The sequence below is a fragment of the Lutra lutra genome, chromosome 11 (assembly GCF_902655055.1).
Source record: "Lutra lutra chromosome 11, mLutLut1.2, whole genome shotgun sequence".
Classification (NCBI taxonomy): Eukaryota; Metazoa; Chordata; class Mammalia; order Carnivora; family Mustelidae; genus Lutra; species Lutra lutra.
The window spans coordinates 14003728-14029267 of NC_062288.1; the positions used below are offsets into that span (position 1 = coordinate 14003728).

At 39.8% G+C, this 25540-nt stretch overlaps 1 protein-coding gene across 1 annotated transcript in view; it reads right to left on the reverse strand.

Moving 5' to 3' along the window:
• The window catches only part of RALA (RAS like proto-oncogene A), a 76711-nt gene extending 51259 nt beyond the window's left edge, over positions 1-25452 (reverse strand). The window contains exon 1 of the mRNA XM_047694677.1: positions 25319-25452. The gene's annotated coding sequence lies outside the window, so the exon portion shown is untranslated. The remainder of the gene's footprint in view (positions 1-25318) is intronic.
• Positions 25453-25540: the final 88 nt, after the last annotated feature.

A 25540-nucleotide genomic window follows, 5' to 3' on the forward strand; every position in this document is an offset into this window, starting at 1 on the left:
TTATTCTTCATGCCTCTCCTCAACTTTTCATGTGTCATTAATCACTCAAGCCCTACACGTTCTATCTCCTCAGTATTTCAAATTGAGCTGCTTTTCTTAATCCCCCTTATCCTTTTTAGGAACCTATCCTATCAGCCTGGGCTGTTCTAAGAATCTTATTAGCCCTGCCTGATAGCCTGACCCCTTCCAGTGCCTTCTCTAGAGACTGACCCCGAAAGTAGGCTTATATGCACACCAGGATGAATAGAAAACCAGCCACAGGAATATGGGAAAATATTACAACTTGTTATTTTTATGTGTTTGTCATCTTAAAAAATGAGAAAGAAATTAAACTTTACCAATAGCCAACATGCTGACTTACACTGGCATCCTCACTGGGTCTCTGTCAAATGGAGAAGGTCAGTGTGAAATTTGAGGGGTCGGATCTAAAGGAAGAGCGAGCAATCTGAGAGACGTGAAGAGTGGTGCTTTCCCAGCTGTTCAATGTCAGGATATCGGGGGGGTATTTTAGTCTACATGACCAAGGTAGATAGACATAAAAAATATTATCTAAGTTTTACCTAAAACATCTTTACAAGATAGATAATTTAATAAACTTCCTGAAAAGAAACCATGAATTAAAAAGATTCGCAGAAGCACGGGTGAGCAACAAGACAATGGCAGAATGTCAACTCATTTTCACTTCTAGTGTAAGCTCTCCAGTTTCATTGAAGAAAACAATGACAAAGTAAATCAGATCTGAGAAGTAGGCCAACCTGAATGAAAGACGGAAATGGTAATAGGGATTTATAGATCTAATTCTGTGTTAGGTTTAGGTTGGGCTGCTAATGACAGAAAACCCCAAGTAACAGTTAAAAAGAGAAATTAATTTCCATGATGATGTAAGCATACAGAGACAGGCAATCCAGCGCTGACAACATGGCTCCATAGTTATCTAGCCACCAGCATGCTTCTGGTTTTTTAGGGAGCAGCTGTCCCCAAGGTGCAGAGGATTCCCAGTCATTTTAAGTAAGTTGAAGGCGTGCAACCCTCTCAACTTTGAGAGCCCTTCACAGAGTTTCACCAAGCACTTCTGCTTGATCTCACTGGCCAGAAATGAGTCAGCTGGCCATGGTTAATTGTAAGGGAGATGGGGAATTGTAGTCTTTATCCCGGGCAGTAGCATGGGCAGTAGCACGCTCTGCCTCTATGCGGGAAGTTTACAAAAGAAGGGGAACACTGAGATGAGCTGTCTCCAACAACCTATCAACAATAACCCTCATTTCTGTTCCTCATTGTTAACCAGGAGTCAGCCACAGTATCAAAATACAAAAAGGTCTGAGTGATGAAGTTTTTTTCAGGTGAGTATGGTGCAAACTGATGTGAGGCAAACCTGAACTGAACAGACAAGAGGTTGTTTGTACTACTGATTTATTTAGTGTGAATAGTCATACATTTTGATGTATAAATACTATCTGATTAATGGGAACTGCCCCAAATTAGAAAATATTTAATATATGCATAAAATTATCTTTCTTAAATTCTAAGGATTCCAAATCCTAGAACACATCCGTTTTGGATAAGATTATAGAATGGTAGTATGAAAGTACTAGAACTACTAAGGTATTTGAAAACTAAGTGTTAGAACAAGAAAATCTCCATGTTTTTTGGTCATCTTTAAAGTAATCCAATACTGAGTCAAAACTTTTATTACTTGTAATTACTCTGAAATTAACAATAAAGGTTCATAAGCATCCAATAAGGCTTCTTACTTAATAGCGAAATCCACATTATATTCTATTAAGACTTGTTCTTCCTGCCACGGTAAACATGTCTAAACACACACAGAAAACAAAAGGCAAAATTCAACTGAATTTCACTAACAACAAACACTGCTGGAAATCATATAGGTTTTAGGTAAACAAGAACAAGATTCTTGGACAGGCAGATTTAAAGGGCAAGTGTTTAACGTATTTTCTAGATTCTAGAATAATGTAACACACAAGAGCTGTTTTTTAATTGCTAAAAAAGCAAGAGGTAGCAGAGAAGAGATCTCCAAAAGTAAATTACTTCTTTCATAAAAACAATGTGCTACATGGAAAAACTATGTAAATGTATCCCTGATGGAGCTATTTGGATGAATAAGAGGATTCTAGGATAAGCACAGAGGTAGCACCACGTCTGAAATTTATTCTCTGCATAATTCACAGCTAGTGTAACAAAACTGAAACTGGAAGTGCACAAAGTGTTATGCCATTAATATGGTTCATTTTATAAAAATAAGACCCTTAAAATACAGAAGAGAAGAGGGGCTGTATCCCCACTCATGTTGTAATACCAATCTAATCTTGACATAAAAAACTGAAAAGGAAAAGAAGTTAATTACAGGCCAATCTCTCAAAAAACAAAGATGTAAAGACATTAAAGATAACAGCAGACCAAAACCAACAATACATCAAAAACCAAACCAAACAAAACCAAAAACCCAACATCATGATCCAACTGGATTTATTCGAGGAATATAAACTTCTATTCACAAATCTATGTGTAATTCACAAAAGGGGAGAAAATCATATCATTATCTCAACGAATGCAAAAAATTGCATCTGACAAAATTCAACATTCATTCATAAGAAAAGCCTTATTAGCAAACCAGAAACAGAAGGAAACCTCTTAATACTGATAAGTAATATTTACAAAAACTTCACAGGTAAAAGAGCAAAATGTTTTCCCCATGAGATGAAGGATAAGACAAGACTGCTTACTATCATCACTGCTAGTCAGTAAAATCTTGGAAATTCTAGTCAGTGCAATAAAGCAAGACCAGAAATAAAGGGCAGAAGACTGGATAGGAAGAAGGATAAATTCAAAAAATTGAATTTATAGGCAACATTCCAAAAGAATCAAATTATCAATATTAACAAGTGAATTTAGCAAAATTGCTGAAAATGTGGTCCTAACTTAACATTATATTTCAATATTTAAAAAGTAATTACAGGATAAAGGACCTAAATGTAAGACCTAAAACAATACAACTCTTGGAAGGAAAAAAGGACAAAAGCTTTATGATATTCGATTTGGCAATGGTTTCTTGGCTATGACACCAAAGGCATAGGTAACAGAAGAAAGTATAGACAAACTGGACTTCATGAAAATTACAAGATTTTGTGCATCAAAAGATGTTATCAACAGAGTAAGAAGGCAACCACAGAACAGGAGAAAATATCTGCAAACCATATATCTGACAAGGGATTGATATCCACAATAAACCATTTATCTGACAAGGGATTGATAGCCACAACAAAAGCACCAAGCAACCTAGTTTAAAAACAGACAAAGGACTTGAACAGACACTTCTTCACAGAAGATAAATGAATGGCCGACAAGCACAGGAAAGGCTGGCTCAACATCATTAATAGTTAGGGAAATGCAAGTTAAAATTACGATAAGACACCAACTCACATGCATTAGGATGACCACTAAAAAACAAAACAAAACAAAACAAACCAGAAACAAGTGCGGGCAAAGACGTGGAGAAATCAGAACCCCTGTGCACTGTGGTAGGAATGTAAAATGGAGCAGCTGCTGTAGAAAACAGTATGGCAGTTCCCCCCACCCCAAAATAAAAAACACACTTAATACAGGATCCAGCAATTCCATGTCTTGCTTTGTATCCTAAAGAATTGAAAGCAGGGTCTTGCAGAAATATTTGTATACCCATGTTCAGAGCAGCGTTATTCACAATAGCAACCCAAGTGTCCATGGGTAGATGAGTACACATACACACACACACACACACGTACTGAAATATTATTCGGCCTTAAAAAGCAAGTAAGTTCTGACACATGCTACAACATGGATGAACCTTGAGGACATTATGCTAAAGCAAAGTAAGCTAACACAGAAAGGCAAATACTGTAAGATTCTGCATATATGAAGTACGTCGAGCAATCAACATCATAAGGACAGCAAGAATAGTGGTGGTTTAGGGACTAAGAGGAAGGGAGAATGTGAAGTTATTATTTACTGAGTCCAGAGTTTCATTTTTACAAGATGAAAAGAGTTATGGGGATGGATGACAGCAGTGATGGTTGCTGAACAATGTGGATGTGAATGTATCTAAAACTGCAAAATTGTACACTTAAAATGGTTAAGATGGTAAATGGCCAATGTATTTTACCAGAAAAACAGGGAAACAAAACTAGTAATTACATAGAATTTGAGGATGAAAACTTAGAAGTATGTATTAAGACTGTTGTCTTTCAGGGGCGCCTGGGTGGCTCAGTGGGTTAAGCCGCTGCCTTCGGCTCAGGTCATGATCTCAGGGTCCTGGGATCGAGTCCCGCATCGGGCTCTCTGCTCAGCAGGGAGCCTGCTTCCTCCTCTCTCTCTCTGCTTGCCTCTCTGTCTACTTGTGATCTCTGTCTGTCAAATGGATAAATAAAATCTTTAAAAAAAAAAAAAAAAAAGACTGTTGTCTTTCAGTGCACAACAAATTACCCTAAAACTTAGTGACTTAAAATAAAATTTATTATCCTACGGTTCAAGCAGCCTAGCCAGGTGCTTCTTCCTCAAAGACTCTCATAAGGCTTCAGTTAGATGTTGTCAAACTGCAGTCATCTAGAGGCTTAAACACTGGAGAATCTGCCTCCAAGATGGCTCACTCACATCACTGTTGCGGCAGAAAGCCTCTGAGCTCTTACCATGTGGGCCTCTCCACTGGGCTGTTAAATGTTCTCTTAACATGACAGTTGCTTTCTCCAGATGAGTGACCCAAAACAGCAAGGCAGAGGCCAAAATGTCTTTTATGACTTCGAAGTCACACAGTGTCATTTGGTCAATGTGAAAGGTAACGAAGAGGCAACAATCTTTGGGGGCAATTTGGAGGATGGCAACCACAGAGAACTTCATATAGACAATTATAAAACACTGATGAGAAAATTTAAAGAAGACCTAAGTAATGCTTTAGTTTATGTTTACGGATTGGAAGACTCATTACTGTAAAAAAATGTCGATTTTCCTCAAATTTATTTATAGATTTAATGCAATCCCAATCAAAATCCCAGCAGGCTTTTTGGTGGAACCTGGCAGTTGGTTTTAAAATTTGTATGCAAACATGGGGCACTGGGGTAGTTAAGTTGGTTGAATAATCCGTCTTCAGCTCAGATCATGGTACTGTGGTCCGGGGATCGAGTCCCGAGTCAGGCTCTATGCTCAGCAATGATTCTACTCCCCGCCCCCCAACTCATGCCTTCTCTCTCTCAAATAAAGAAATAAAACCTTAAAAAAAAATTTTTTTTTGTATAGAAACAGTTACACCAACAATATCCAAGACCAATGTTGAAGAACAGTCATCAAAGTACCCAGTGGTTGGCAAATTAGGCTGCTTGGGTTTTTTTCTATAATAAATTTGTTTTACTTACTTTTAATGATATGTATTTATTAAATGTTGGAACAATCTCAAATTTACAGAAAAGTTACAAGTACAATACAGAAAGTTTGTCTCTGAGCCACTTAAGAGTAAGTTGCTAGGATGCTTGGTGGCTCAGTGGAGTAAGGGTCCGACTCCTGATTTCAGCTTAGGTTATGCATGATCTCAGGGTTGTGAGACTGAGCCATACATCTGGCTCTGTGCTGGGCACTGAACCTGCTTAAGGCTCTCTCTCTCTTTCCTTCTCCCTCTGCTCCTCCCCTGCTCTCTCTCAAGGGAAAAAAAAAAAAAAAGAAGAGAAGAGTAAGTTGCTGATATGATGCTTCATCTCACCCGAACACTTGAGTTTATTTCCAACAAACAAGGACAATCCCCTACAAACCAAAACACAGTCATCACCCCTGGGATATGAACGTCAACAAAGTCCTATCACAGAATCCTCAGACCCTACCCAAAGTTCTGCACAGGCTTAGAATCCGATGTTGTGTTGAGTTGTTCCATCTCTTTGGCCTCCTTCGGTCTAGACCAATTCTTCATACTTTGACTTTCATGAACTCAACCATTTTGAAGATTACTAACCAATTATTTTATAGATTGTCTCTTAATTGAATTTTGTCTGATGATTAGATTCCGGTTATGCGTGTTCCACAGGAACACCACAAAAGTGATGATGCTGTTTCTTCTCTCTGCACTTCTTTTTAATGGACTATTTTTTTAGGGTGGTTTTAGGCTTATGGCAAAATGTTTCTCTTTGTAAATAAAGTTTTACTGGGAAAATGCCACTCCCATCTGTTTATGTGTTGACCATGGCTGCTTTTTATTATAGCAGCTGAGGTGAGTGGTTTTAACAGAGACCATATGGCCTACAAAGTGTACACTGGATATTTTGGCCCTTTGAGAAAACCTTTGCTGACTCCCACTCTAGTGACTAAAAAGACTTTTTATAAAACTACAGTAAATTAAGATCTGTGATATTAGTGAATGGATACACCAAGAGCTGGCAAATTTTTACTGTTACGAATGTAAATGTACCCATTTTAAAAGATAATCTCACCCGAACAGCAACTTGCAAATTAATTTCTAACCTGTGTAAATCTATAGATACACTGGATTTTGAAAACATTTATTACAAATACACACAAAAAAGGAAACACATTTTGATGAATTTGCAAGAACCGACTAACATCAGAGAAAACAGAAATCAGCATGACAAATTTCATTAAAAATCTGTCCTTATTTATTAGATAAAATTAAGAACTGAGGATTATCATTAAGCCAAAACAATCGACAACATCATTCTCCCATTTTTGATCTATATCTTCATAAGGCATATGTTTCAAATGTGGCAAGCATTCAAACAAATATAAAACAGACTGTACCCAAAACCAAGCCTTTGAATCACCATTTCACGAAGTGTTAACTTTCACTAGAATGAAGACCATGGGAAGCAGAGACAGTTTTTTTTAGTATATATTATGGTCTACTGTATCCCCCAGCATCTATAAGAGGGCCTGAATAATACTTTTTACTTTTTTTTTTTCCTCAGCTTTATTGAGGTAAAATTGACAAATTTCTATTTGGACAAACTGTATACCACAAGATGATTTAATATACTATTTATCTGTTGTATGAATGAAACAAGACTTGTACAAGTTATAATAAAGCACATCTGACTATAGTGCTTTCACTAAATAATGTTTTAGTGCCAACAAAAAAATTTTATACTACCAAAATTTTTAAATTTAAAATAGCTTATATAACCTCCCAATATTTTACAATTTATATTCTTTGATTTGTAATGTATAACTGCACAGCAGTATACGTGTGTTATTTAAAAATAAATATACACATGGGAGTTTCTAGAATTCTGTAGTGATGGGGCATATGATCAAAAAGAGATCACTCCCCTGTAGCAGAGGTACCAAAAGCCTAACTAGTTAACGACCAGGAAAGAACTAAATTGAGAGTATATATTCAGAGACTTACAAAACTTAAGAGTAATTGTATGTCGGGGTGCCTGGGTGGCTCAGTGGGTTAAAGCCCCTGCCTTCGGCTCAGGTCATGATCTCAGGGTCCTGGAATCGAGCCCCGCATCGGGATCTCTGCTCAGCAGGGAGCCTGCTTCCACCTCTCTCTCTCTGCCTGCCTCTCGGCCTACTTGTGATCTCTGTCAAATAAATAAATAAAATCTTTAAAAAAAAAAAAGAGTAATTTTATGTCTATTCAATCTAACTTTTGAAATGGACTTGTTTTCTGTTTTAAAATTTCATTTTTCTGGTAATTAATTTTTATCATATTGTATTTTAAAAACTCCTCAGTCTGATATATATTGAAAATTTTAAAAACAGTTCTTCACCAAAGTTAATTTCAGAAGCACTGCTGTAGAGAATGATCAAAACACAAATCTGATCATAATGCTTCCTAAATGTATTTGATGGCCCCAAGGGCCTGAGATGACAGGCTTTATGATCGGTCTACAACCCTCAGGGCCTTTGCACTTTCTCCTCCTTTCCCCTCAAGAATACACCACACTCACTCTAAATTCATGGCATGAATTTGATTCCCCAGTCCTGAACCCTCAATGTCCAATTCAGCCAGACCCTGATTTCTTTTACCAAATTCCTACTCATCCTCCTGGTGGTCACTTCCAAAAAACTCTCCTTGTTCCTTAAGCCTAGGTTGAGTGCTTGTCCTTTTATGTGTCCAGCACAGTACCTTGGCACACAACAGGTGCTTATTAATTCAACAAACATTTTATTAAACAAAACCTACGCTCATGTTGCCACACATACTGTCTCCCCCAAAGTGTTCTATACTTCTCTTAAAAACATTTCATACTACTGACAAATAAATGCGTATCTATCAGCTTCAAATATTAAACAAAACAAATGATAATTTCTAAAAGGAAAAAAAACCCTCAACTACTATCAATCTTCCCTTTCTTGTTTCCATTTATGAAACATTATTGGCAATGTGTCCAAGTTTTGGAATGAAGAAAACACACATTATTAACAACTTTCATCTCAAAATTACTTTCATATGACTGCCTTAAAAGGGAATCCTTCCTGGGATGCCTGTGTGGCTTAATTGGTTAAGTATCCGACTCTTGATTTCAGTTCAGGTCGTGATCTCAGGGTCCTGAGATCCAGCCTCACGTAGGGCTCTGCCCGGGCATGGAGCTGCTTAAGATTCTTTCTCTCCATAAATGAAACAAGATGGGATCGGGAGGGAGACAAACCGTAAGACTCTTAATCTCACAAAACACTGAGGGTTGCCAGGGGGAGGGGGGTGGGGAGAGGGTGGTGGGGTTATGGACATTGGGGAAGGTATGTGCTACGAAGTATGTAAACCTGGCAATTCACAGACCTGTACACCTGGGGCTAATAATACATTATATGGTAATAAAAAAATAAAAAATTTAAAAAAACTCTCTCCTCCTCCCCCTACCAACTCCCCCCACCCACTCCCACGAGTGCACGCACTCTTGAGCTCTCTCCCCAAGAAAACAAAAACAATAAACGGAATGCTTCTTTCTAAACCCTTCTGCCCTAAAACAGAGGTTTACTGACTAACCTACAAAAATAAACTACAAAAAGTAAACCTGCTGCTATTTACCCTTGGCCCAAATACTTTAATGTCAGTGAAAATATTTTACACTGACAGTAAGTAAAAAAATGAGTCCTGAGTTCTGAACCCAAATGATGTTATAATTATACTCTCGGTACTTTAAGCCAAAGAGCACTTCACACTTTTAAGGAAAATCACTGGAAAGTCTGAATGTATCCTACTTCTTCATCTACCAACATAAAGAAACAGCACAAAGTAATTTATAAGCAGAGGTTGGGTTTCCCACATTTTTCACAAGTCTGTCAGGTAATTATATACGTTCTATAATTCTATATTGCATTACAAATTGTTCTTAGTGTGAAGTTACTAAAACTTCACTGAAAGCACAGATAAGATTACTACTTTATAATCGTCAATGGTAGCAATGCTCTGACAAGATTACTGCTAGGTTTTGAGCAACCAAAAAAAACCCCCCAAAAACAAAAAACCAAAAAAACAAAAAACCAAACCCCCCAAAACAAGACCCCATCAATATTCTGGCACTATACACTTTTATCTTTTTTGATTGAAAAACAAGGTGTCAATATGTACATCAAAGACTTAAAGATGTAATAATATTAGAGACAGTTGAAACTTATAAGAATAAAGGGCAATTGACTACTTCTATCAAAATAGGAACCAAATGAACAGCTAGGGTTTGGAAGAAAAGGAGAGGAAGGGTAAAATCTAAAGTATTTCCGGAGTAATAGAATCTTAAACTTTTACTTCCCAATCCAAAAGAAAGCAACTGCTAGTTAGGTAATTTTAAAAGTACTCACATACCTTTTTCTATGAAAAGTTAAATAGCATTCTCTAAATATTTATCAACTGATGGCAGGGAAAGTGGACCAGAATGTGCCCGCACACAAAGGGAAGACAAGTTGTAACAAACTGTTAACACATCAAAGACGGGAGAACCTTGGTAATTCAGCCAACGTTATAGGGTTATAGGAAATGACAAATTCTAACTGTATAGGTCACCTCCCACATCAATCAACAAGTAAACAGCTTATTCTACTTAGTGCTTAACATTCATTAAAAAAGAGAATCAGGGGCGCCTGGGTGGCTCAGTGGGTTGAGCCGCTGCCTTCAGCTCAGGTCATGATCTCAGGGTCCTGGGATCGAGTTCCGCATCGGGCTCTCTGCTCAGCAGGGAGCCTGCTTCCCTCTCTCTCTCTCTCTTTCTCTGCCTGCCTCTCTGTCTACTTGTGATCTCTCTCTGTCAGGTGAACAAATAAAAAATAAAAAAAAAAAATCTAAAAAAAAATAAATAAAATAAAAAAAATAAAAAAGAGAATCATCATGGGACTTTAGTAAAGATCTGATAACCGATGAGAAGCGATTTAGCCACCAGCAGTATCCAGGAAGGATAGTAGCTAATTTTTGAGGTGCACTCAACAAAGATTTTGAGTTCCTAATCGTATGTCTCACAAATTCCTCAACTTAACTGAATAGTTTTTAAAAAATTCCTTGATAACCCAGAATCATAAGGAGCCACTATTCTTCTGTTCTCAGAGGTTCTTCTGAATCTGGGGCAGGTTTCCCTGGATGCAGTAGCCCTAGACTATGGAACTCTGAATTCTCCTAAAGTCGTGTTTTAGCTTTGTGCCTCCTGCCTTCCCTTCATAGTTGTCCCTAACTGATCACTACTGCCTACGTGCTTGCCTTCAGCAGCATCCCTTCACCCCTAAAAATTGTTTGGACGCACACTACCAGGCTTACTGCAACTAGATATAAAGTAAGACTTCGGAAGATGGCGTAATTATTCTCTTGAGCATCAGATGCATAACAGCCTGTAGTGCTAGGACCTTGCTTTTCTACTGTGGATGTTCAAAGGTATGTTGTTTTTTTCTGTGTTTTTATACTTGAATTCCTGATTCTTATAGCCTTTAATGTTTCCTTATCTTCTGCCCCATCTGGCTGAATCTGGACAATTAAATGGAAATAATGAATCTGATATTGTTTAGGATCAGGGCCTGGCCATAGAAGGAAATCTACAAATTCTAGTCTCCTCCTTCCTCTCTGAGTGTGTTTAATATTTTAAGTTGTAAAATTTGACCTCAAAATAAATGAATGTTACTGCATTATTATAGGAAGCCTGTGATCAGGAGAGTTACGAACTAACTAAAGAAATGAAGGACGTCTGGCCTGAATAGGCAGACACTTGGGAAGCTGGCAAAGAAATTGTATCACTGCCATCTTCAATTATTTGAAGAAAGATATCTGCAAAATGCCTGTTCTCAATTCCATCAACAGATGTACTGTTTAACAAGGGCTCAAAAACGTTTGTGTACCAAGTGCTTCTTTAGAGAGCAAACCAGGCACAGAGAAGTCACAGGATAACACACTTCAGTACAAAACAAGAATGAATTTTAAATGCAAACATCCCCAAATGGCCCAGATTTCCACAAGATCACTGCAAGAGCTTAAGCAATGGCTAGTGGCTGGGTAGTTTTGAAGGGATTTTTGTTAACTGTGGAAGAACACACTAGAAAACCGTTCAAGGCCCATTCTTCTAACTCAATGAGACATGACACATTTTATACAGACGACCCCAAACCGTAAGTTCTCATTTCTGCATTTCACTTTCATATTGAAAACAAATCCTAAAGAGCACTGGAAAAGTATGGAAGCAACGTAAGAGCCACACAGTATCCAGAGTTATTTGTTCAACTTCAGGGACAGACAGTATTTATACAGCAATTTTATCTATCTATTAAAGGCTTTAGACAAGAAACATTTTAAGTGATAAAAATTATTTCCTTTTCAGAGCTGGAAACTCACAATTACATCAACAGCACCGTCACTATCACCATACACATCATAAACCCAATGTCATGAAAAGGAATTGGGAACTATCCTTACTTTAAAAAAAAAATCACTTTGAAGATGAATCATACAACATATGGACACTGACAGAGCTTGAGAATCCAAGTAAATGAAAGAGGAGAGGAAGGAAACTAATTATAAAAAATTGATTTCAGCAATCTGTAGGAATGTAGGAACTCCAAGACAGTTGGATACAACCCCCACTCAGCTAAAGAAAACTACATGAAAGAACAATCAAGACAAGTAGAGAAAAATCAGCTACAATTACCAAGTTGTTACCATTGTTAATGTCAGTTGCTCCTCACCTCCACGGGAGGAGGAAAGAGGTGAGTGGGATGCTTTAGTTTAAATCAAATACTGCATCAGTTTATTTAAGAAAAAGTACTACTGGTAAAGGCTCATTCAAGGTTAAAATTAATCGGATAACAAACGTGATTTTTTTCCCCCAAACTCCAGATATCAACTTTCTTTGTATTACTTTCGGTTTAATTTCATAAAAGTGGGCAAAAAAGAAGGACCCGAAACCCCTAAAGAAGCAGACATATGGCTTGTCTGCTGAGCATTCCTTCTTCTGGTGGGAACCACCCTCTCCTTACTCACCGCATCACAACAGGCCTGCAAATCTGGATGCTCTGCCTCCCTCAAAAGCGGACAAGAGACCCAGACTGGCCAGAGTGCTCCTTTCCCCGGGCTACAGAGAAAGACTGGCTCTTTCTGCTGAGCTGGGAAGAACTGAATCTGGAGATGAAAGTGGGAACCATGTGAAGAGGTGGCCAACAGAATGAAGAAAGAATCAGAGCTGAAGAAGGGAGAGAAAAACACCAACATTCTGTCTTGCCCAAGACAGTCAAGGGTTGTGGGCGTGGCTCACTTTGCTGAGAGACTGTCTTCAGCTCAAGGTCATGATCCGGGGTCCAGGGATGGAGCCCCACGTTGGGCTCCCTGCTCATCGGGGATCATGCTTCTTCCTCTCCCACTCACCCTGCTGGTGCTCTCTCTCTGTCAAATAAATAAAATCTTAAAAAAAAAAAAAACCAAAACCCTCAGTCTTAACAGGATTTCTAGATGTTATGGTTCAGAAGGGAAGTTTCTCACTGCTTAATTGCAGAATGAAGATCAAGGTAACTATCACTGTCTTTAACTCTGCTTCTGTAGTAGCTAGACATGTGGAAGAATTAAGAAAAGATTTATCTTTTATTTCAATTGTCTAAAAAAGCCCCATGGCAAATGAGAAAAATTAAGCAGAGCTCATGGCTAACATCATTACAAAAACCAAACAGCATTCTCTGGGAGAAAATCCTTGCAAATCACATATCTGATGAAGGACTGTATGCGGAACACACAGAGAACCCACAATTCAATGATAAGACAGATAACACAATTTAAAAAAAACAAACAGGAAAAAGATCTGAGTAGACATTCCACCAAAGAAAATTTGTGAATGGTTAATAAGCACATGAAAAGATGCTCAACACCATTAGTCATTAAAGATGCAATTAAATCACAACGAGATACCAATTTATACCCAGCCGAATGGCCATAATAATTACTGGAAAGACTATAACCACTGTTCAAGATGCAGAGATAGGGGAACTTTCAGGCATGGCTGGTAGAAATGCAAAATAACATGCAGCCACCTTGGAAAATAGTTTAGCACCTCCTTAAAAGGTTAAGCATAAATGTACGATACCACTAAGCATTTCTACTCCTAGGTATATGCCCAGGGGAAATAAAAACATATGCCCACACACCGCAGAATTATTCATAATAACCAAAAAGGGGAAACAATCCAAATGTAAACGGTAAATCAAACTGGTAAATGGGGGCGCCTGGGTGGCTCAGTGGGTTAAGGCGCTGCCTTCGGCTCAGGTCATGATCTCAGGGTCCTGGGATCGAGTCCCGCATCGGGTTCTCTGCTCGGCAGAGATCCTGCTTCCCTCTCTCTCTCTCTGCCTGCCTCTCCGTCTACTTGTGATCTCTCTCTGTCAAATCAATAAATAAAATCTTTAAAAACAACAACAACAAACTGGTAAATGGATAAGCAAAATGTGGCGTTTCCATAAAATGGAATACATACCTACTGCTCGCCAATAAAGAGAGTTATGGACACTTGCCACAACCTGAGGAACCAGGAACAAACAAACAAGCCCAACGACGACTTATGGAATGATTCCATTTATAGTAATGGCCAGAAAAGGCAGATCTGTGGAGACAGAATGTACGTTAATGGTTGCCTGGGGCTGGAGGTGCGAATGGGGATTATTGACTACAAGTGGGCAGAGGGATTTTACTGAAGTGATAAAAATGCTTTAAAACTGGATTATGGTGACGTTTACATAATCAGTTACTAAAAATGACTGTAAACTTAAGCGGGTGAATTTTATGATACGTAAATTATCTCTCAAAAGAGTTAATTAGAAAAAATGAAATAAGAGACTAAAGAAGACGTAATAAGCAAACAGAAATCCTGAACCTTGATCGGACCCAGCATCACAGGAAGAACAGCTACTAAAGACACTGGGTGGCAGCGAGGGAAGGAAATCTGAATTTGGGCTACATATTAAATGATGGTATGGAATTAATACTAATTTCCTTATGCGTTACAATAGCATTAAGTTATACAGGAGAATGCCTTTATTCTCAGAAGATGCAAGATTAAGCATACAGAGGTCAAGTTTCATGAGGTCTTCAGCCTTCTTTCATAAATAGTAGAGAAAAATAAAAACATCTAACTTAGAAAGATGAAGCAAATGGGGCTAAATAATAACTGGGGATTGGGAAATACAGGTTTACAATATAATACTCTATTAATTTTTTTATAAGTTTGGACTATTTCAAAATACAAGGCTGGTGGGGTGAGCAAAGAGCACTCTCATTTTAAAATGTAACCACATGTTGAAGAATCACCAATGCACTTCTCTATGCATTTCAGAAAAAGGCCTATAGTTGAGCTAGAGAGATCGTCCTCTCTTTATGAACATGCAGATAATAATAGGGAACAATGGGAACTAAAGTATAAGATAATTACGCAGAGACTTAGCAAGTTAGAGCTTTACATGCTAATACTAACCAATACTTTTTGAAATAATCATTGAAGACAAAGCATCAGAGTTATTTGTTGGTGTGGAAATATTTAAGTTATAGGTATATCCAAGAAAATATTGTTGAATGAAGGTCAATTTTCCCACCCCAAAGAGCACCCATCCCACCTATAACTCTTGGCTGACATAAAGATCAAACGAGATCATGTACACAGGAGTGCTAAATTTCAATTTTTAAAAACTTAGGCATTTATACTTGGTACCTTCTGGGTAAGAAGAGGAATACAAACATAGGATCAAACCTAACATCTTTTTTGGTTACTCTTGTGTATAATTGGTGTTTCTCAATTTTGTAGCCAACACTGCACAAGCAAATCTTCAAAACATTGTCAGTGTCCACTATGAATGATTCCCCTTCACTCTCTAACTTAGGCATTTTGTCTTTCTACTTGTTATGCCACATTTTTTAACAGTATGCTTTTAACAGTTTAAAGTTATAACAGCTTGAACCTCATCAGACACACTAATATAAAACAGAAATCTTGTTATGAATCAAAAGCAAAGTTCACCTGGAAGTTCGAACAAAAAGCCACCTTTATTATAGCTTTTACAATAAAGAAAACATTCTTGGAATTGGGCCTCAAAGTAAAATATCTAAGAAGAAAAAGACATGCTATGCTAAGATGTCATTACTTCACATACACAGGGCAGCTTAGACAAAGTATTCTAGCAAATGAAAGAAGACAATCACACCCACTTGGATGGCTGTAATTAAAAACAGGGACTATACCAAATGTTGGGGAGGAGAAACTGGGAAGGAGGAGGAGAAAATGGGAAGCCTCATACACCCATATTGGGCAAGTAAAACGGTACAGGTGTTTTAGAAAACAGTTTGGCAGCTTCTCAAAATGTTAAGCATGGACTTACCACATGACTGACTAATTCCGTTCCTATCTATATCCCCAGGAGAAATGAAAACACATGTCCACGCAAAAACATGTACATCAATGTTCATGGCAGCATTTTCCATTGTAAGTCAAAAAGTGGAAACACCCAAATCTGTCCCTCAACTGATAAACAAACAAAATGTGGTACATCTATTCAAGGGAACATTATTCAGCCATAAAAAGGCATGCAGTACTGATACATGCTATAACCTGGATGAACACTGAAAACACGCTGAGTGAAAGAAGCCATACACAAAAGACCGCACATTGTATGATTCCATTTATGGAATCGAGCAATGTCCGGAATGGGAAAATCTGTACAGGTGGCAAGTGGATCAGAGCTAGAGGGAATCAGGAGTGACAGCTAACGAGCATGGGGTTTCTTTTTGGGGTCATGAAAATGTTCTTAAATCAGACAGCAGTGATGGCTGCACAACTCTGTGACTGTACTAAAAACCACTGAATTATACTTAAAAGAGTAAATTTTATGGTATGTGAATTATGTCTCAATAAATCTGTTATCTTTTTAAGTCCAGCCCCTCCATTCCCCCAAAATAAGCAAATGACATAAAGACAATTCACAGAATAAAAAACATAAATGACCAGCTGCTGTACAAAGAGTTTAAACAGTTGTACCCAAATAAACTTAAACAAAACAAAACAAAATATAAAGACAAGAAGGAGTTTTATGATCTGAGCCAAAGCAAAGAATAAGAAACAAGCAGAGCAACTGATCAAGTTTTATTTATTCTGAGGGATCAAGAAAGCTACTAAAACCCACCAGCAGCAAACAAGTATAAAGGAAGTAATAGACACAGAGAACCATCTCAGTTGTAGCATGCAGACACAGAAACAGGAAGACCCTGGAGACCAACAGGGTAGTGGGAAAGTTACCAATAATTCAAGCATTAAGACTAGGACAACTGAAGACCTCGGGGAATGGGGATTTTCTGTCACAGACAATATGTCTTACGCAGAAGGTTAGGGGAAACAGGGACACGGTCCTCAGCCTTAAAAGGTGGGGGTAGGTGAAGTAAGGGGAAAAAATATGAATAGAAAAAAAATCAGCCTCCTCCCCAAACTTTACCATCAAGGTGCCATCCATGTACCAGAGGGTGGGATGTGAGGGTCTTCAAGGCAGGCAGTCCCCACACCACGTTAAGGCTGAACTGCAAGCCAGAGAGGCCACATGACCCAAAGAGAAAAAGGCAACGCAGGTCCAGGAAAAGTGGAGATGGCCAAATGATCGTGGATCACTCACCAGGTGAGTGAGAGCTCTTCAACCTAGGGACAAGAAGAAATTATTGGACACCCTACCTATCCGTGTTCCCGGGCCAGTGAAGATGGACAATAGGCCAAGGACTAAGACTTGTAGGGATTTCTGGGGAGGAGCTCCTCAGCCTAAGGGGCAAGAAATTAATAAATATCCTGCCACCCAGCACTCTTGGGGAAGGAAATACTTAGAATGACAAAAACAACAGGATGTGGATTGGGAGTTCACAGATGGACCTAGATAATTGTGAAATTATAAGAATCTATAGAAAGTATGCTATTATAGAAACTTCCTGGGTGACTTAGATGGCAGTGAAATCAAAGTACCCTCTAGAACTTGGGAGACAGCACTGGTGTGTGTCCACAACTGACGTGTGGATGGAATGTGTGCTGGATGCCCAACACGTGATTCCACACAAACACATCGCTTCCAGCTAGAGGACTAAATCTTTGAAAATGCATTCTGGAGAAAGAACAGATGATCCAGGCTCTACAAACTTGTCAGGAACCACCCCACATCTGTGTACTTTAGGTCACCTCCATGGATAAACTCATCTAATTACAAACCTGCCTTGCCATATGACCTAAAGCCCCAAGAAGCCAAGCCATAACCACATCAATACAAGGTAAGCCTAATTTATCTGTTTACAATGGAAAGAAACCACTTGAGACTGCGAAAGCCAGGAAAGACACCCTTAGATCACCACAGACCCACGGCAGCTTTAGCCTAGAGGAGAAAAGGAGGTCACCCTGTGGCATCCATGACTGACTGAGAGAAGATCACAATGAAGTTCGACAAAACTGCGTGGCAAGATAAGAAAGAACAAAACTTAGGACTGGATGCGTGAACTGGGAAACTATAGATCAGTCCTTACCTTGCTTATCTTTGTACTTTGCCCGCTAGGAAAGTCCATTTTTCCTGCCTCTCACCACACACATCTCCATTAATAATTACAGAGACAGTGAAGGACTGCAATCTTCGAAAGTCACTTCCATATCTACGTTAGTGTCTAGTACAATGTGTATCTTTGTATATCCACAGGAAAAAAATAATAAAGCAAGCAGCATCTCTTATTAAAGACACGGTTAAAGTGCAGTTTAATTGTCCTGGAGAAATTAACTGATGCGGTTAGATAGGATAAACAACTGGAGGCATAACCATTGGGAAAGAAAAGACTGAAATCTCTGCAGGTGAAAGAACAGTATCTGAGCCTAAAAGAAGCAATGATGAAAGTAACTCAAACACTGAGTTTAGCAAGGTAGCAGGAAAACGTGCAAAAACCTGCAATATCATACACGTGAGTAATAACCAGAAGATATAATGTACAAGAAAATTCTATTTATAATAGCGGCAGCAACAACACAGCAACAAAGATAAAATGCCTAGGAATAAACTTAACAAGAAACGTTCAAAACTGGTATGAAGAAAACTATAACCATTCTGCAAAGACATAAGAGTAGTTTTAAGAAAATGAAAAGACATTGCTCGTTCTAGGTTAAGATGTCTCCACACCATCAAGAAATTAGTTCTAAGCTAAATCAGAAGTTTAGTGCAATCTCAATAAAAATAGCAAAACGCTTTTTAATGAATGGACTTAGACAAACTGATGCTAAAGTTCATATGGAAAAGTAAACATGCACGAATAGTAGGGAAAACAATGAACAGGACGAACTATAATGGGGACTAGTCCTACATGGTATGAAATCATATACAACACCTCTATGACTAAACAGTTTCATACTGGTGCATGAATAGTCAGATAGTCCAACGGAATAAAATACACCCAACTACATAGAGAAATCTAGTGTACGATAAAGGAAACAAAGATTTTCTAAAAATAAATAGCACTGGGACAACTGGATAGCCATGTAGAAAATGGTAACATTATATCCATTCCTCACACCATATACAGAAATATCCTCCAAACGATCAGAAAACTAAATGTGGTAAATGAAACTATACTGAGTATTAGAAGGCATGGGTAAATTTCTCTATAACCAGGGGATAAAGAAAGGCTCTCTGATGATAACTAAAAATCCAGATGTAATACATTTAAGATTAATATATTTGATGGGACACCTGGGTGGCTTAGTTGGTTGGGCATCTGCCTTCGGCTCAGGTCACTATCCTAGGGTCCTGGGATTGAGCCCCACATCGGGCTCCCTTCTCAGTTCTCCCTCTTCCTCTGCTGCCCTCCTGCTTGTATGCTTTCTCTCTCTCAGAGATATAAATAAAATCTTAAAAAAAAACTGGGGCGCCTGGGTGGCTCAGTGGGTTAAACCTTCTGCCTTCGGCTCGGGTCATGATCGCAGGGTCCTGGGATCCTCGGAGCCCCACATTGGGCTCTCTGCTCAGCGGGGAGCCTGCTTCCACCTCTCTCTCTCTCTCTGCCTGCCTCTCTGCCTACTTGTGATCTCTGTCTGTCAAATAAATAAATAAAATCTTTAAAAAAAATAAGAGTGGGCAAATAACATGAACAATTCTTTTTTAAAATGTAAAAAATGGCACTTTAATATACAAAAAAAAGTTCAGTTCACAAATTAAAACTACACTGAGATACCATTTCTCACCTATTAGATTGGCAGAAATTCAAAAGCCCGGCCATATACTCCATCGGTGAGGCCATGGCACTCTTACGCACTGCTGGTAGGTATTCAAAATAGTATATAGCTCCATTAAGGAGCAGAATCTGGCAAAATCTAACAAATCTTGTATATGCATTTATCCTGAATATCTACTTCCAACAATACAAAGACACATGTACGTAAAGATTTTCATTATAACATCATTTGTAATTGAATAATACTGGAAATTACTTAAATGTCCAAGGACATGGGGCGCTTCGGTGGCTCAGTCGGTTAAACATCTGCCTTTGGCTCAGGTCATGATCCCAGGGTCCTGGGATTGAGCCCCATGTCAGGCTCCCTTCGTAGCAGGGTGTCTGCTTCTCCTCTCTCTCTGTCTACCACTCTGCCTACTTGTGCCTCTTCCTCTCTCTCCAAATAAGTAAAATTAAAGAAAAAAAAATGTCCAAGTACAGGAGACTGGTTGAATAAACCATGGAGTACTATGCAGTTAAGAAAGAAATTATTGGGGGCACCTGGGTGGTTCAGTGGGTTAAAGCCTCTGCCTTCGGCTCGGATCATGATCCCGGGGTCCTGGGATCAAGCCCCACATCAGGCTCTCTGCTTGGCAGGGAGCCTGCTCCCCCCCACCCCGCCTCTCTGCCGACTTGTGATCAGATAAATAAATTTTAAAAAATCTTAAAAAAAAAAAAGAAAGAAAATTATTTATTTTAATTCACATGTATTTTTTTTTCATGTAGCTACTGAATTTTTAGGACTTAAATACTTATTAAGTTGCTTAGGCCTATTTAATAAATTAAACCGTTAGGTGGTTTTTTTGACCTAGGGATGCTGTGAAACAATTATTGGTATGATAAGGACGTCATGAACTAAGAAAGTTTGGGAACTTCTGGTAAAGGCCTGTGAAGACTTTTAAGAGTGTATTTATGTGTGTAGTTATGAGCTCTGCGTGTAGTTACTATGGATTGTGGTCAACAAAATTTTATGAAGGCACTGCCCATAGTGGTAAAAGTGCTATGCTGGATTTTATGGCAGCCCATAAAAAGAGCAACCAGTCCAGTGTCGAAAGTTGTTGAAGTTTTTATTTGTTGGTTTTTCAGTTTCTTGTTTTTAGAGATGAGATCAAGAGAAAGAATCTAATCCAGACACAGTTTTTGGAGAGGCATAACCCACAGTGAGTGCTGGGAGACAAGCAGGCATACACCAGATTGGGGTAAAGAGGGATGGCTACAACTACCAGAAGAGGAAATGGGGCGCCAAGAAAACGCTAGCATTCTAGAAGTTTGGTCCTGCTGGAACAGAATATCCTAGAAGAGAAGAGATGAGACTAGAGAGTTAGGGAAAGAGCAGGTCTTGAAAGTTTCGTATGTGAGATTAAGGATTATAGGAGTTTGGATTTTATTAATAGGCAAGAAGGAGCTAGGAAAGGGCTTTAAGCAGGGGAGTGTCACAGGGCTGCCCTAAGCAAGAGTGGGTGGGGTGGGCAACAAAAGGCTAAGGAGCTGCGGCAGCAATCCAGAACAGACCTAGACCGAGCAGCTGAACTAAAGCACTTGCAATCAGTAGCGGCCAGCCTCCATTTTCAATGAGGAACGATGATAGCTACTCAACTGCATTAGGAAGCAGAGGTCCTGTGGCTTAGAGGACTACCATCACGATCTTTGTGGAAACGGGATCTCTGCCCACCCTTCATTATGCATCTGGGAGTAGAAGTCATTTCATAATCTTGCTATGTTTTATTCTCCAACCTGACATTGTCAAACCCGATACCTAGTTCCAGTAAGTGAATTCAGCAACCCAACTGGATCCCAGACATCAAAGGGATTATGTGTGTCAAGCGTTAGGTCTATTCCATCTAACAGGGAACTCTAACTGTGAAGGACCTGGAGAATAGTATCCTAATACTTTACGTACTTTAAGTACGTAATACTTTGCTGGTTTTGGCTTGTACAGACTACCCTCTTGATGCTGAGGAACTGTACCTTAGTATAATTATATCAAAGATTCAAATTCTCTTCCAAAATTTACTCACATGACTATTAAAACTCACAGAGCTTTACTTTCACTTTTTCTATATTGTAACCAAATCCTCTGGAGTGTAATAAGGTAGTAAGAAAGGTGTCTTAGAAAAACAAAGAATAACTCTTCCTAATGGGGGCTGGGGAATGAGCCATTTTTTACTCAGAGCTACATACTTTAAAAAAAACAAAAAACAAAAAAACAAGAGATGAACACATCCTTCAAATTAAGCCCATTAAAAGCACATTCCCCCCCCCCCCAAAAAAAACAAAAAAAAACAAAACCAAAAAAACCCCAAAACCGCACAGGCTTGGGAAGAGTAAAGAGAGTTGGCCAGCACTGAATAGCAATCAGACACTTACAAGAACTCGGCCACTTTTAAGCCTCTATATTAAACCCAAAGTGAAAATGATACCTGGTTTGAAATGGTAAAAACAGATCCAGGATACCTTCGCCTCTTCTACATTCTTCCCAATTCCGCCTCCGGCTTCCCAACATTCCCCCACCACCTCCTTTAGTCAAAGAACTAAAAAACAAGGTTTCAGGAGAGGTCACCACAAAATAGATTTTCCATGGTCCTCTCCAGTAGGGATTATTCAGGTATTTCAGAGCAAAAAGCGGTAATCGACTGCTTGAGTTCCTGACATTCTACTCCTCCAAGACTCCTATTCCAACAAGACCCAACCACTTCTTCACGGCACAGCCAGGCGGATGAACACTGCATCTGTAGGCACTCACAACAGAAACAGCCGCAACCCTAGGGCCCACTGGATAGCCAAGAGGGCTGAGATCATTGGATTCCTGTTCCTGAAGCTCAGCTCAATCAGAAACTTGTTTTTCCTCAGCATTTAAGGATTAACTGCAATATGCAATGCTCTCAGAAATCGGTACTTTCAAATCCCAACTCTCCTGAATACTAGCTACCAGCCTCCAGCCAACAGCTTTTCTTAGCCTTAGTAAAGTACGGAAAAACTACCTATCTTACAGAGGTACTGCGGAGATTAAGAATAATGTAACTAAAGGTCTTATCACAGTGTTTGGCAGGCAATCAATGTTATATGGACTGTTATTACCAAGAGGGTTGCTGAATTAAAAAAGAGATCTCACCTCTGTACAGAGATGTTGCTAAGAAACTGCAGGCCTCCCTCTCCTTAGTGTCTAAGAGTTAAAACATTTTACAAAACAATAAAAATCATAAACTTTCTCCCTACTACTTCCAAATCATAATATTTTTCCTCATCAAGAATACATACTATTTTTTAATTTTATTTATTTATTTATTTGACAGAGAGAGAGATCACAAGTAGGCGGAGAGGCAGGCAGAGAGAGAGAGAGGAAGAAGCAGGCTCCCCGCTGAGCAGAGAGCCCGATGCGGGGCTCGATCCCAGGACCCTGGGATCATGACCCGAGCTGAAGGCAGAGGCTTTAACCCACTGAGCCACCCAGGCGCCCCAAGAATACATACTATTTTAAAAATGACTGTTCTTGCGACCCATTTATATGGATTACAAGTGTGTATAACAGTGATACACACATATCCAAAAAGTGATTCTGGTACATTCATGTATATCCTGCAGACACTGAGCTTTGGAAACAAGTGTAGGACCATCACCAGGCATTTGGAGAGGAAAGAAGATATCAGCACTTTTTTTTTGGACCTCTCAGAAGTGAAAACAACCCGACCATCTATACACAAAAATTATTCCCCCACACAAATGGCAGAAAAGATCCTTCCCTATAATTAGCCCTTCTTTTCCCCTGAAAGCCCTGCAAAGAAAGGATTGTATGAAACTACTTTAAAATAAGTGATAAGATGGCTGCACATTCAGCAGACACACTAGAGAACACCAGGATCTTGACAAAGAAATGTGAAAGTGGCTACTGGTAAATCATGCCAAGGTCATATCAGGATGTCAGAGGATTTCCTCTACCCATGGGAGAAACAAGCCACTATAAGCAAGTCTACGATGTGTCGTGTTTTCCAAACAGTGGTGACTTCTAATTTCCTCTTTTGCATTAAAATTACTGTATGGCTATCAACCCCAAACATAAACTTACTATCACTAGGAAATCTCTTCTTAATAACCCTGGATAAACATGTTTAAGTAGTTAAGTACTGAAGACTGGAATACAAGCTATTATAATGCCCAATCACAATATCCCAAATATAATTTTAACCTTTCAGAGGATAGTTTTGGAAGGACAGCAAAGGATTCTTCTTAAATTGTCCTTTTCATCACGTTAAAAAACATTAAGACAAAGCAAAGTCTGTATGTGCCAAGAAACTGGGACACAAACAAAAAACCAACAAAATAAATGATTCCTGAGGCAACTGTGGGGTCAGCTACACGTTCATTCATTCAGTGAAGAAATACGGGAATAACTTCTATGTATCAGTCATCACTTATGAACACAGGGATGCATAAGACATAGTTCCTGGCCGCAAAAAATTTAAGTCTAAAATTAACGTCTGAAGAGTCACAAGTCATTTTACAATAATATTGTATTAATAGACACAGAAATATATAAACTAGTAAAATACATTTAAATATATTAAGAAACAAGCTGCGGGGGGGGGACCCTCTACTGCAAATTTACTAACAAATTTTGTTATCCGAGTCTGGAAACATGACTAAAGTTGTACTTTCAGGACAAAAATTAACTAATGACACACGTTTTACAAAGGCCTCCACACTCCCCACCCCTCCCCCCAACACACACCAAACACAATTTGTAAACTGGGTGCTTTTCACCTTGACACGCAGGGCGTGGCACGGGAGTTCTCACACAACCCCAAAGACACCTGGATAAGCTCTCACAAGTCTGGACATTCAGGTTTCTCAAGCAAAGGTCAGTTAACTCCCTAATTCTCCTTAAACCTTGAAACAACACTGCCACCTCTCTGTGCTGTCATCCCTGCCCACTTACACACATATACCCAGACTAAAACATACAAATCACATCTTCCACTCCTGGAAAACCTTAAGGAACAAATCCAGAGGAATTACCCTCTCACTCAAAAAATATCTGTATTCTCTTCCTCGCTTTAGAGGCTAGATTACCTTAATACGGGTAAAGCTGTGCAGTTCAATGCTGATCATCTAATGACTTCAGTCTGAAAAAGCCATTCCTTTAACTGGCACAAAACCCTGGCGGAGATGCTTAAAAAGCAACTGCTCTAGTACAGGCGAGGAGTGGAAGAAAGGGAAGGAGGGGAGAGGGGCGGAGTGAAGCGCGGGGACTGCGGCGGTGGCGACGGGTCCCCCCAGGTCGCGGGCACCGCCCAGGCGGGGACCTCGGCGCGGCGGGCCAGAGATGCAGGGTGACCTTCCGACGAGGCTAACTCAAGGAGGTGCTGGGCTCGGAGGACCGAGCCGCAGCCGCCGGCTCTCGGGAGTGCACTCGCCCGCACAGCAGTGAACACCGCGCCCCGGATTCCAGCCCGGGCTCGTCCCGCAGCTCGTTCCGGGACAGAACGCGGGATGTGCAATCTCGGCGTCCGGGCCCTGAGCCTGGGCCTCGGCCCGCTGCCGCCCGGACACACCCCCGCCGCCGCCGCCCCGGCCGCCCCAACCCCTCCCTGGGCGGCCCGGGCAGGCATCGCTCACCTGCACCGCAAGCCGGTCCGCCGCCCCGCGGGTTCCGGAAGCCGCGGCTGGGCTGGCCTCGGCCGGAGAGAGCTTGGCCCTGACGTCTGGGAGGCTCCCCGCCGCGAGCGGCAGAAGGACGAGTTCGACGGGCGGCGGCGGAGCCTGGGCGGCAGGAGGAGGAGGACGACTCGGGGTGCTCCGATCTCCGGAGATCCACCCTCCTCCTGGCCGCTCTGCAGC